Genomic DNA, 12,525 nt, shown 5'->3' on the forward strand with positions numbered 1-12,525 from the left:
AAAACCTCTTCCTCGACCAGGCCACCACAAAGCTGAAGATGATGGACTTTGATTCTGGCACCTTCTTCAAAGCCAGGCTCCACAGTGAATTTGCAGATGAGTGCACACACAGGGGGATGCTCCCAGATTTGGGCATTGCACAGGCTGGCTGGGAAACAAAGGTTCCCCCTTTTGCTGGGGTGGAAGCAACTGATTTTTCAGTGGGCGCCAAGCTGCATTTTGGCAGGGCTGGGGGGCATGAGCTGGGGTGGGTGTGAAATGGGAGTGGGCTCCTGACCCTGCCAACAGCCCCCAGTATCCACTGTGCCTTTTCCCTCATTTTCCCTTTTTGTCTGTAGTCTATTTTCGTTAATTTGCTGTTTGTTTCTCTAAAGGAAGCGTTCTAGGTGGTGTCCAGTCTGGATGGGGAAGTGCTTGGGACCAGCCGTGCCGTGGATGGGCCGTGCCCTTGGAGAAGGCTGAGGACATCGTTTGGGAGCAGCTTTTCTTCCAGCGGCGGATGGCGTCAGGTGGGTCCCGTCTTCTTGGCCTGGGTGGGATCAGAGCTTTTGGGAGATGGCAGCCAGCACAGGAGCATCCTGCTGTGGGCAGCTGCTGAGGAGGTGGATGTGCCATGGCTGGCTGCAGGCTGGGCACATGTCCTGCCCGCTGCTCTGCTGCCAAGGGCAGCAATGATGGGCAGCTCTGGGCACCGCTCTGGGCACGGCCAGCATGGCCTGGGCATGGTGGGCACTGGGACAAGGGGGACAGGAGCCTTCAGCTGACGGGCGGGTTCTGGTTTCTCTCATTGCAGCCGGGCTCTGTGGATGCTGAGGCTGCTCTGGGCTCTGCCAGGGCTCTGCTGGAGCTCAGCCCCAGGCCAGAATCAGCCAAAGAAGAAATGGTGTGACCTGCAGCAGAGACTTGCTTGAGCACTTGGGCAATGCAGCTCAAGTTTGCAGAGTGTACATCTCCGAGGGAAAACATCACACCCTCCAAAATTAAACTTGATCAAGAACTTCTGAAATGCAATCAATCTGGGATGACCCCAAATGACATTTATCAACTTGCCCAAGGTGTAGCTCAGCCCTTCCCTGAAGATTTCTCTCCTCCACCTACTTTTAAATTTCACAACTGCTCCCTCCTTTCCCCCAGTGAGTTCCCAGCCCATCACAGTCTCCGTCACACTGTTGCCTTCCTTGATGGCCTTCACCACAAGGAAGACCAAACCCCAGGTTTAGGGCCTCATCCTGTCACTGGCTGAAGAGCAGCAATATCTCCGCGGTCCCGTGGCATTTTAGTGTCAGTGAGAGCTGCTGTCCAGCCCTCAGCTCTCCTCAGTGCTCAGTTCCCACTCCCTTTTCCTTGTCCTTTCAGCAGGATGAGCTCTGTGAATCCCCTTGAGCCTCCTCACTCTCCCAGCCCACCCACCCACCTCACTAAGGTTAAGCTGAAGCTTCTTTGTCTCCTCTGGCACACCAGTGCAGTCCCCTCTGCAGGGAGCCCCAGCCCCAGGGCACAGCACACAGCAGTGCAGTGCGGGCTGGAGCAGCTGCCCTGCACCCCTGGCTTGGCTGTTTGTGGCAAGGAAATGCTCCCTGTTTGCAGCTCTCCCTGCAGGATGGCCCCAGGGCAGAGCCCAGCCGGGCTCCCACTGCATCCCCTGAAGCCTGGGGCAGGCAGTGGTGACAGGGCTGAGGTTCATGGGCTGTCTCTGGGAGCCTCGCCTGAAAAGACACACAGAGCCACGAATCTGGGGAGATCAGAGCAGCAGGGAGAATCTCCTGCTTTGTTTATTACTTCCTATTGTATACTTTTAGCAAGGTGCCCATGGATTGGAGAGTGGCATTCCCACTGCTCAACCACATTGGTCAGAGGGACTGTCATTCAACCTCCCCTTCTCTTGGACAAGGCATTCAAAACAATAGCAATATTTACAAAACACAATCTCCTTGTTTACATGAATGAGCGTGAGAAGGTGCACACTTCTACTTTAGTATGAACGCTCAGAATACTGGGAGAATCTCATGGTGACAATGGGGAGCACCCAGAGCTGTGCCTTGCAGTCAGTGTTTGCAAGGGTTGTGTTCTCATCTCCTGCAGCCTGTGGGGGAAACAAACTGTGCTGCCAGGCCAGCAGTGCTCCTGTGGGCAGGGACAAGGCTGAAGGGCTTTCCCATTGCAGAGGAGGTGGCACTGAGCCTTGTCAGGGCCTGGCAGGGCTGGAGCCGGGTCTGGCCTGCTGTGCAGGACTCGCTGACACCAACCGGCTCCACCCGCTGCGCTGCGTCCTCCAGGGACAGAGGGGTCTGTGTGTACCAGGGGCTCTGGGATGTCTCTGTGTGCATGGACAGAAGGGTCTGTGTGTGCCAGGGGCTCTGGGATGTCTCTGCCTGCATGGTCAGAAGGGTCTGTGTGTGCCAGGGGCTCTGGGATGTCTCTGTCTGCATGGACAGAAGGGTCTGTGTGTGCCAGGGGCTCTGGGATGTCTCTGCCTGCAGGGACAGAAGGGTGTGTGTGTGCCAGGGGCTCTGGGATGTCTCTGTGTGCAGGGACAGAAGGGTCTGTGTGTGCCAGGGTTTCCATAATGTCTTTGTACCCATGGGTATGGAATGAACACAGAGTGAAAGTGTCAGTCACGTTGCTTGCACACTCCTTCCTCTTTGCACAAGACACATCCATGCACACCCCCATGTATGGATATACTAAAAGGATAGGGATGAATAGAGATTTCCCACAGAGTTCTAAGTTTGGAATAACTCACTTGTAAGCTAGTGGCCAGGGCAATTTTTTCCCAGCTCAGTGTGAGTAGGTGTCCAAGAGCTGAAGGGAGCATCATTCAGAAGCAGTTTCAGGATTTCTAGGCAGGAAGTTACACCATCCGTGTAACTCACTGTATTTATCGGGATGGACTCTGCTGGTTCTTTAGGAATATGGAGCAATTGAGACACGAGACTTGGGAAAATCCCTGCTCTGTGGATTTGTGTCAAGGGGGTAGCAGCAGAAACACTTTGTGTCTGCTTTGGGGGATACAGCGTCCAAGGAGCTGGGGTGGCAGAACGTGACCTGGCATGTTGGCAGGTGAAGTCCTGTTTCATGACATCCCAGAGTGGAACAGGACAAAGCTCCAAGCACCCCCAAGCCCACTGATGAAGTCTTTGTGATGCTGCACATCCTCGAGGAAAGGCTGCTGTCACACAATCCACTGGGATTTACAACTTTCAGTTGCAACTCTTTAGGTCGAAGTGTCAAACTGTAGTATTTTTTACCCTCAAGATACAGTCATGCACAATCCATCTGTCAGTTTCTTAATGCTTCAACAACAATTTCAAATAACTTAATATTGGAAAGAAAACCCATAATCTTTTAAAAGAGGATACTGAGGTCAGTGAGATGGACCCATGCCATCAAAACATTCACAAATTAAGTAATTTAGTTGTCTTTTTAAGAAGATCAGCTACCTCTTAATCTAAAGTTACAGAAGATTTTTCACTACATGTTTGTTTTTTGTTCTCCCTTTCTTTTCCTGCTTTTTCCTTTTTTCTTTTCCTTGTTAAGCAGATAACACATCCTAAAAGAGGAATGTACAGCAAAATGAGAGACATTTTGGATAAACAGTGAAAATGTAGGCTCCTCCTCTGTTTGCTTTTGTCTGGAAACCCTGAAGAAAAAGATCTAGCAGAGACCAGCAGAGGTGTAAAGTGGTTGCTTTGGGCTAAACTGGAGTTCAGCACTGGTGACATCCTGATCCAGTCAAGAGTTGCAGAATTCCTTTGCACATCTCGAACCATGTGTTTGCAGGCACAGCACCTGCAGTGCTGACGCACCAATGCACGTGAATAACTCTGTTATTCCCTCCCAGAATTTGGGCTGTGCCCAAGAACGAGGTGCTCCAGTGCTTTGCTGCTGGTTCCCGTGTGGAGGAGCTCCCTTCCTGCTGGCTGAGCTGCTCAGGCACAGCCTGGCAGCTCCTGGCCCTGCAGGGCTGAGGCTTTTCCCCATTGCTGGGCACAGACTGATGGAGCAGCTCTGCTGGACACGGGGACACACAGAGGGAGCAGAAGCAGCTGCCTTTGTGCACCTGCAGCTCCAAGGCCCAAACTCTGAGCAGACAGGGCTGCAGGAGTCTGGCAGGCTCCCTGTTTGCTGTGCTGCCCCACTTGTGCCCAGCCCAGCTCTGCAGGGCAGAGGGAGAACAAGGGGCAGCTCCCTGCCAGCCCCAGCCCAGGGACCCCTGCGGCCCCAGGGCTTGGGGCACTGTCAGCACCCGCTGCTGCAGCCACCGCCTCTGCTGGCACTGCCAGCAACAACCAACCTGGGGCTGAGCCCAGGGAGCAGCAGCAGGGCCTGGAGCTGATCCCTCCCTCTGGGCAGGGCTGCACAAATGACCCCCACAGCAGCAGCAGCACATGGAGCTGACTTTGAGCACAGCCCTGCCACTCTTCCCTTCCGTGTGCAGGGTTGTCACAGCAGCCTGAGGCACCTGGGAGCCCTCAGGGCCAGCAGGGACTTGAGATGGCAGCCCTGGGCTCCTGGGGGCTGTGCAAGGAACAGAGGTGGGGACTCCCTCTCCATGTGCAGCTTCCAGATGGAAAAGGCTGCTGTGCCCAGGCAGCTCTAAGGGCAGAGAAAGGAGGGGCTTGACCACTGGATCTGTGCCAGTCCCACAGTCCTGGGCAGCAGCCATCGAGCACAGGGGAACAGAGGGCACAGCACGAGGGACAAAAGCAGGCAAGGTCAGAGCCTGGGAAGAGCCAGAGCTGGGAGCAGGAACAGCTGCTCCATTGCACTCTTGGAGAAAGCTCTGGGCTGCTTCAAAGCGCTGAAAGGTGTGAAGGGCAGAGGGGAGGCCACACCAAACAATGTTTCTGTTTCCACACCCTCCCCTCTCAGTGTCCATGAAGGAATTGCATGAACTCTGTTCTTCTCTCTGAGTCATCTCGTTCAGCATGAGCAGCTTAGCACCAGGAGCTGAAGGAACTGAAGCCTTAGGCCACAAGAGCTGAGCAAGAGGAAACTTTTTGACCAAAGTAATGCTGCTAACATGGTCTTGGATGAATCCAGCAGATGGAATCCTGGATTTATGGAATCCTTTCTGTTGGGAAAGACCTCTGAGCACATCCAGTTCCGCTGTTCACCAGCAGTATCAAGCCCAGCACTAAACCATGTCCCTGAAGTGCCAAGGCCTGGACAACAGGCCCTGAGTGAGGCCTGAACAACAGGCCCTGAGCCAAAGGTGACCTCTGGATGAACCTTCTAACCAAAGGTTATCTTTGTATCTGCTCCATAATGAAATATGCATGGTCATTAGTGCTGTGATAAATTGATCACTCATCACTTAAACATGGATTGACCTTTCTGTAGTTAGAAACCAGACAAGGCCATGAAATCCGACATCTGGCCTTGTTTGGGGCTGTATGGTCAGAGTCAGCTCCCTTGGTTCCTCCTTGAGCCCCGGCCAGGCTTTGGGAGGAACCCAAGAGGAGAATGAAACCAGATGTTCCTGCACTAGAAGTGCTGTCAGTTTGTTTATTCAGCACTGTCAGAGCTGGGCCCTCTCCCAGCCAGGTTGGAGCCTCACCTGTGGCTGGAGGCCCCTGCAGGAATTCCCAGTGTCCGGGAGGGGCTCTGCAGTCCTTGGCTGTGACAGCTCCCACAGCTGATGTGTGGGTCTGGGTGATGGCAAAGTCTGAGGGTGACTGCTGCTGTCTCTTTCTTAATCACTGCAGGCAATCCTTGGTAGTGATGATTGGGTGCATTGCTGAGCTTCTCCTTTTGTGATTCTTTGCAGTTTTGCATTAGAATAAATCACACCGCTTAGTGTCTGTGTCTTTGGTGCTGACCCTGCTCAGGGGCAGAACAGACACTGCAGGCCCAGAGAACCAAAGGTGCCTTGTGACACTGCGGGGCCTGGTGTGAGCAAGGGGACCAGAGTGACACTGTGGGGCCACATGGAACCAAGGGGACCAGAGTGACACTGTGAGGCCACATGGAACCAAGGGGACCAGAGTGACACTGTGGGGCCACATGGAACCAAGGGGACCAGAGTGAGACTGTGGGGACACATGGAACCAAGGGGACCAGAGTGACACTGTGGGGCCACATGGAACCAAGGGGACCAGAGTGACACTGTGGGGACACATGGAACCAAGGGGACCAGAGTGATACTTTTACAAACGAGGCCAGGACTCAGATGGAAAAATAAAAAAAATATTCCTCGTTTCTTCTATTAACTACCAAAGACGGGAGCCCAGGATAAGCCCACGCTCCTCACCACAAGCCAGAGAACACATCCAAAACAACAGTGTAACAATTCAGTACACCGGATGCTCCTTGGCATAGGTTGTGTCCGCCAGAGAACGCTGGCAGAGCTCCAACACTCCCTTTTATCCGCTCCTGTCCTCCTCTGATTGGGGCGCTCAGGATCCTCTCTCTGACTGGCCAGTTGTCTAGGGTTTGATTGGTTTATAATGAGAGTCATCCTGGACCAATCATTCTGCCAGGGCGTTGAGTGATTGGTCCGTTGCCATTACCAATCCAGGCTCGTGGTTTTGATGCTGCCTGCATCATTCTTCTACATTTACATATAACTCAAACAAATTTTTTAAATCTGGCAAACTTAACACTGGAGCTGTAACTAACTTCTCTTTCAGTTCCTTCAGTTTCTCTTCATCTTCTTCACTCCATGTCACAGGTTCACTCCCTACTAGCTTTTCATATAAAAATTTTACTAATTGAGTGTGCCTATCGATCCACATTTTACAGTACCAAATTAGACCTAATAATTTTCTTATATCTGTTTTGGGTTTTGGTGTTGGTAATGATAGAATGCCCTGTACTCAGTTTACATCTAACTTTTTATAACCTCTCCCAATTAAGTGTCCTAAATACCGAACCTCGGGCTCTACAAATTGCAACTTCTTTTTAGAGACTTTCAACCCTTTTTCGCCTAGGAAATTTAGCAGTTTAACGGTTGTCTGTTTAACTTCTTCTTCTAATTTTCCTGAGACTAAAAGATTATCTACATACTGTAGAATTTGGACTTCCCCAATTGGAACAAATGGTTGCAGTATCTCTTCTAATGCCTGACAGAATAAATTAGGGGATTCAGTAAACCCCTGAGGGAGTCGGGTCCACTGTAGTTGTTGTTTTCTTCCCGTGCTCTCGTCATGCCATTCAAAGGCAAACCAACTTCGGCCTTGTTTTTCGAGGGGGCAGGCCCAAAAGGCATCTTTTAAATCTATAGCACTGAACCATGCATGATCTGATGGGTCTCTGCTCAATAACGTATAGGGATTGGTTACTACTGGATAACGAGCAATGGTTTGCTTGTTTACTTCCCTCGGATCTTGCACTAAGCGATAGGTACCATCTGGTTTCTTAACTGGTAAAATTGGTGTCTTATGAGGGGACATGCATGGTTCTAAGATTTCATCTTTTATTAATTCTTTTATTACTGGGTTCAACCCTTGTTTTCCTTCTGCTGAGATAGGGTATTGCTTCTTCCTAATTGGGGGTATATTAGGTTTCATCTTGACCTCTATTGGGGGAATTTCCAGTAATCCTCGACCCCCTTCTTCTGCCCATACCCTTGGATCTATTTCTCCCTCATCTTCTTGTTTTAAAACCATCATTTTTGCCACCATCTGACCTTCTTCTGGCACTACACCAATATTTAGTTGTATTTGCAAATCTTGCCCTAGAAGACCGACCCTCTCCCTCTCCCTCCTCTCGGTGCTCCTCGTGTTTCTGCTCTTCCCCTTCATCTCTCCCTCCTCTTCCTCCCGCCCCTCCTCCGCCCACAGCCCGGGCCCCCCTTTCCCGCCCGCTCTGCCCCGCGGCCGCCGCAGCGCCGCTGTTGGGTAGGGGGGAGCCAAGATTGGGGGCATGGTGGGGATACGGGCATGGGTGGGGACATCAGGGCACACGGACATGGGTGGGGACATGGGGTGAACTTCCAGGGAATGTGGGGGATGATGGGTTTGAGTGAACTCAGGGCTCTTGGGAGGGTCGTGGCGTGTTGTGTCATGAAACTGAAATTCCAGATCATCCCAGCATGGTCCATGGATCCCAGAGGGGAATTCCCAAGGCTCCCAGGGTGGTCCCCAAAAAGAGAATGAGCCTGTTTATTTCTTTCATTTTTATGCATTTGTGGGTCTGGTTGTGGGTTGGCTTCTGGGGTTACTACCCCTTCACCCCACCACCCAGACCAGCTGTCAACCAACATTATTTTCAGGCTAGAAAGATGGAAACAAAGGACAGTGAACAAAAACAAGAAAGGTTATCTATGGTCTAAAGTGTGAGAAAGTGAAAAGCTGACCCTTAATATTGTACAGAAACTAAAGAACTGACTCCATCTTATGAACACCTAGAAGGCTTTAAAAAACCTCCGAAAAACCAGGCCAACACAGCACAGGTCGTTTTTCTCTCTTTTTTCCTTGGGACAGGTCATTCCCTCCTGCCCATCGTGTGCTGTGGCCACTCCGTGTCCATCTGCAAACCCCTGTGGTCACTCTGGGACCCTGCTGGGCAGCAGAGCCGGTGCCTGCAGGGCAGCAGCTGCCCGGGCCAGTGCCTTTCTGTCTGCCCTGCTTCTCACAGCCAGGTGTCTTGGGTTGAAAAATGGAACCAAAAATGTGTATTCTATTTTCATCTGTTGAAGTCAGTTGGGAGATATTGTTCTTTATCTCTTGTAACTCTAGGGGTAGAAAGAGGGCAGATGCCTTCTGTTAATGGGACACCTGATAACACCAGATGAGGCAGTGCCTTCTTATCTCTTCTTCCTTTCCTCCTCTTCTGAGGGACATCACCCGTGAATGGGCCATTTAAGGCCTCTCACATGACTGATGACATCACCTCATCCCACTGTGAGATGCTCCACCCAGTGGGAGGAGCCAAAGCCTTTCCACCAGCATAAAACCTGCAGTCTAATCATTTATCTAAACTCTAATTTAGCTGGTTTTCTCCTGTATCTTTGGAGGAAGATGGGACCCATCTCGCCAGCACTGGACCCATTTTCCTACAGGATCATCTCTACTCCACAGAACATCTGCTACTCCAGGATTTTTTTGGTCTGCTTCCAACAGCCTGACAACAGGGTGTCAGGTTGTGTCTCTGACTCTGTCAGGGTTTTCTGGGACTTTTGTTTGTTTGCTTGTTTGTGGTTTTTTCTACTACTGCATTTGTATTTTTCAATATTCCTAGTAAACAACTGTTATTCCTATTCCCATCTTTTTGCCTGAAAACTCCAAAAGGCAAACTTGTATTAATTTGGTGGGAAGGGGTTTTATGTTCTCCATTCCAAGGGAAACTCCAGTTTTCCCTGGCAGATCCCTGTCTCTCCAAACCAAGACACCAGGACATTTCCTGGGACCCTCTGCACGGGCAAAGCCCTGGGCCAGTTCTGCTCTGAGGCGTCCCCGGGGCGCTGCCGGGGCCAGCGACTCCCTCAATGCAGGAACTGGAGGCAGAGTGTTATATGTACACATCACCTTATTGGCTTTTTGCAAATATTAAAATGAAAGCTGTATGTAGAATGTTGAAAAATTCTGCATTAATATAGTTTCCTTTATTTCTGCTATTAATGAAACTTAGAAATAAAGTAGTGTGATGAATATATATATATTTCTTAGGCTGTAGCAGGATATTAAAGTAAAAACTGCTTTTGGTCCTGAAGGAAACCCCCCCACATTCCTGAATTATCTTATCCAGATGAAGATGGCAACGACCAGAGGTCGGGGGGGGAATTTATTGAACCTCTGTTCTCAGTATCTTACCCAGCTGCTATCAGTAACTTATTCTGATGAAGATGGCAGTGACCAGAGCTCCAGGGGAGGAATTTGTTGAACCTCTGCTATCAGAGAAGGCCAGATGGAATGGAGCTACTCACAGATTGATCTGCAAGATTAAATGGTTGGGGGGAATTGAAACCGAACAGAGAAACATTCAAACCCAGGAGGAATGTTTGAATCCTGTATGTGGGTTTATGAATACACAACGAAACGGTGCTTTGAAGGAACGAGCCTTTCCCTTGGCGGGTGTGCTTGTGGCTGAATGCCAAGTCACCTAGCTGTAATTGCTGATTAAATATTTGCTTTATTTCCGCCTCTGAATTGTCTTTTTATCAAACCTATAAACTGTACCAGGAGAACGACCCTTGTTTTTCACCCAGAGAGATCCAGCGAGCCCTCGGGCAGCGTCGGCCACGCCCGCCTCCCCTGCTCTCCCTGCCTGCCCTGGGATGGTCCCGGTGCCGCGGCCGCTCTCGCCCGTTCTCATTTTCTCCTCGCGCCGCACCGGGGCAGCCCCGACACCTCTGGGCAGGGCTAGGACCTCCCCAGGGCCCCGGGGAGACCTCGCGGCCGGCCAGGGCCACCCTCTGCGGCCGGCCGGACATGGGCACCCAGGAAGGCCCCGGTCAGGGAGAGCGGGCACCGTCCTTCCAGCCCAGAGCCGGGGACAGCCACAGCCCCGTTCCACCACGGGGCCGGGGACACCCAGCAGCCCCGCCCAGCCCAGGAACCAGATTGCAGCACCAACAGATACTGGTGACACAAAGAGACTGGTTTATAAAAAATAGCTGCTGGTTTCTTATCTCCTTTTCTTCATGTTAGAGCCGGGATTAATGCACGGGATTAATACAGGCAGTTCCGTGATCAGACTCAGAGTTTATAATTCTTACCTGGAATTCAGTCTCACAAGGCACAAGCTCAAGCCAGAAAATCAGAAAATGGAGGTGCCTCTAACTCTTCCCATGGTTAATTAAACACTAATGACCCAATACCGAGATGACACCTGTATTATTTATACTTTTAACCGAATAATTGGCCACCCCAGGCCCGCAATGCAGACTTTTTTCATCCATTTACAAAAAACCACCCAAAATCATGAGGAAGAAGGTGAAGAAGAAGGACTTAGACAATGCCCTAAATCCTCCATATATCCTCATGGACATCATCATTCACTAAAATCCCGAACTCAAGTTTTTCACCCTGTGAGGTCATGCAATGCCCTTCAAACTGCACACCCAGAACCCCAGTGCCACCGCCCAACTTCGGACGCCAGTTCCACCGCCTCGGGTCAAATGCAGAGCCTGCCTGAGGGTCAGCGCCTCTTAGCACAGAAACTCTGACATTTTCAGCTTCCAGAATTCCAAAAAAGAGGTGTATTTTTTTGTTGAAGAAAGAAACTCATTTGGAAATAAACTGTATTTTTTAAACTGTTTCTATATTGGAGCCACAACAGCCCCATGGTGATCACAGCCAGCACCTGCTCCTGGCTCTCCCTGCGCACCCACCCACCCCCCCAAACTGTCCCCAGTGCACCCCGCAGCACCCACAGCCCACAGCCGCGGTGTGGGGTGCGCCGTGGGGGCGGCAGAGCCCGGCAGGAAGGGAGCAGAGCCCCAGGCGAGCCGCCCCACATGGCAGGAGAGCAGAAACCCGGACACACGGACAGACGCACCCAGAGGGACAGACAGACAGAGAGGGCAGCTCTGCTGAAAGGGTTTATTGATTATTGAGGGGAAATGGCCCCGGGCTCAGAGGGGATCGGGGAGCTCCTCCAGGGACGATCATCTCCTCGTGCCGCCGGAGGTGGACAGGACACGGACGGCACCGATGCTGCCGACCCTAAAACACCAAGGGCGGAACGTCACCGCCCTGCTGGCACCGGGACACCGGAGGGGCCCTGTCCCCAGCCCTGTCCCTGCTGGCACCGGGACACCGGATAGGCCCTGTCCCCAGCCCTGTCCCTGCAGGCTCTGCTCACCTAGGCATCCAGAGAGGCCGCCAGGCGCTTCTGCCGCAGGAGCTGGCGCACCCGCAGGTTTTGACCAAGCCCGACCTGGGAACAAGGACAGCGTCAGGGACACGCTGGGGGCACTGGGATGGACTGGGGGGACAGGGGAAAGGAGGGGGGCCCATGGGGAAGGGCCCCGCGGCAGTAGTGGGGTACAGGAGCTGCTGCACTCCTGCCCTGAGGCGCGGGGTCCTGGCCAAGGGTTTATTAATTCTTATCTGTAATTCAGTCTCATGAGGTGTGAGCTCTAGCCAGAAAATCAGAAAATGGAGGTGCCTCTAACTCTTCCCATGGTTAATTAAACACTAATCACCCAGTACCGAGATGACACCTGTATTATTTATACTTTTAACCGAATAATTGGTCACCCAAGGCCCACAGTGCAGACCTTTTCCACCCAATTACAAAAAACCACCCAAAATCATGAGGAAGAAGGTGAAGAAGAAGGACTTAGACAACACCCTAAATCCTCCCTATTGCCCCATGGACATCACCATCCACTAAAATCCCAAACCCCGAGTTTTTCGTCCTGTGAGATCACACAATGCCCTTAAAACTGCACACCCATAACCCCAGTGCCTCTGTGTCCCCCGGGTGAGGGGAGCCCTGCCGAGGGTCCAGGGGGCAGGGGGGCTGCCGGGGCTGTCGGCAGGGCTGCGCTGGCCCGTGCTGGCACACGCCGGCACGGCCTGGCCGCGGTGGCCGCGCAGGGCGAGGCTCTGGCGGCGGCACAGCTCCTGGTACCCA

This window comes from Prinia subflava, chromosome 26 (genome assembly GCF_021018805.1).
Source record: "Prinia subflava isolate CZ2003 ecotype Zambia chromosome 26, Cam_Psub_1.2, whole genome shotgun sequence".
Taxonomy (NCBI): domain Eukaryota; kingdom Metazoa; phylum Chordata; class Aves; order Passeriformes; family Cisticolidae; genus Prinia; species Prinia subflava.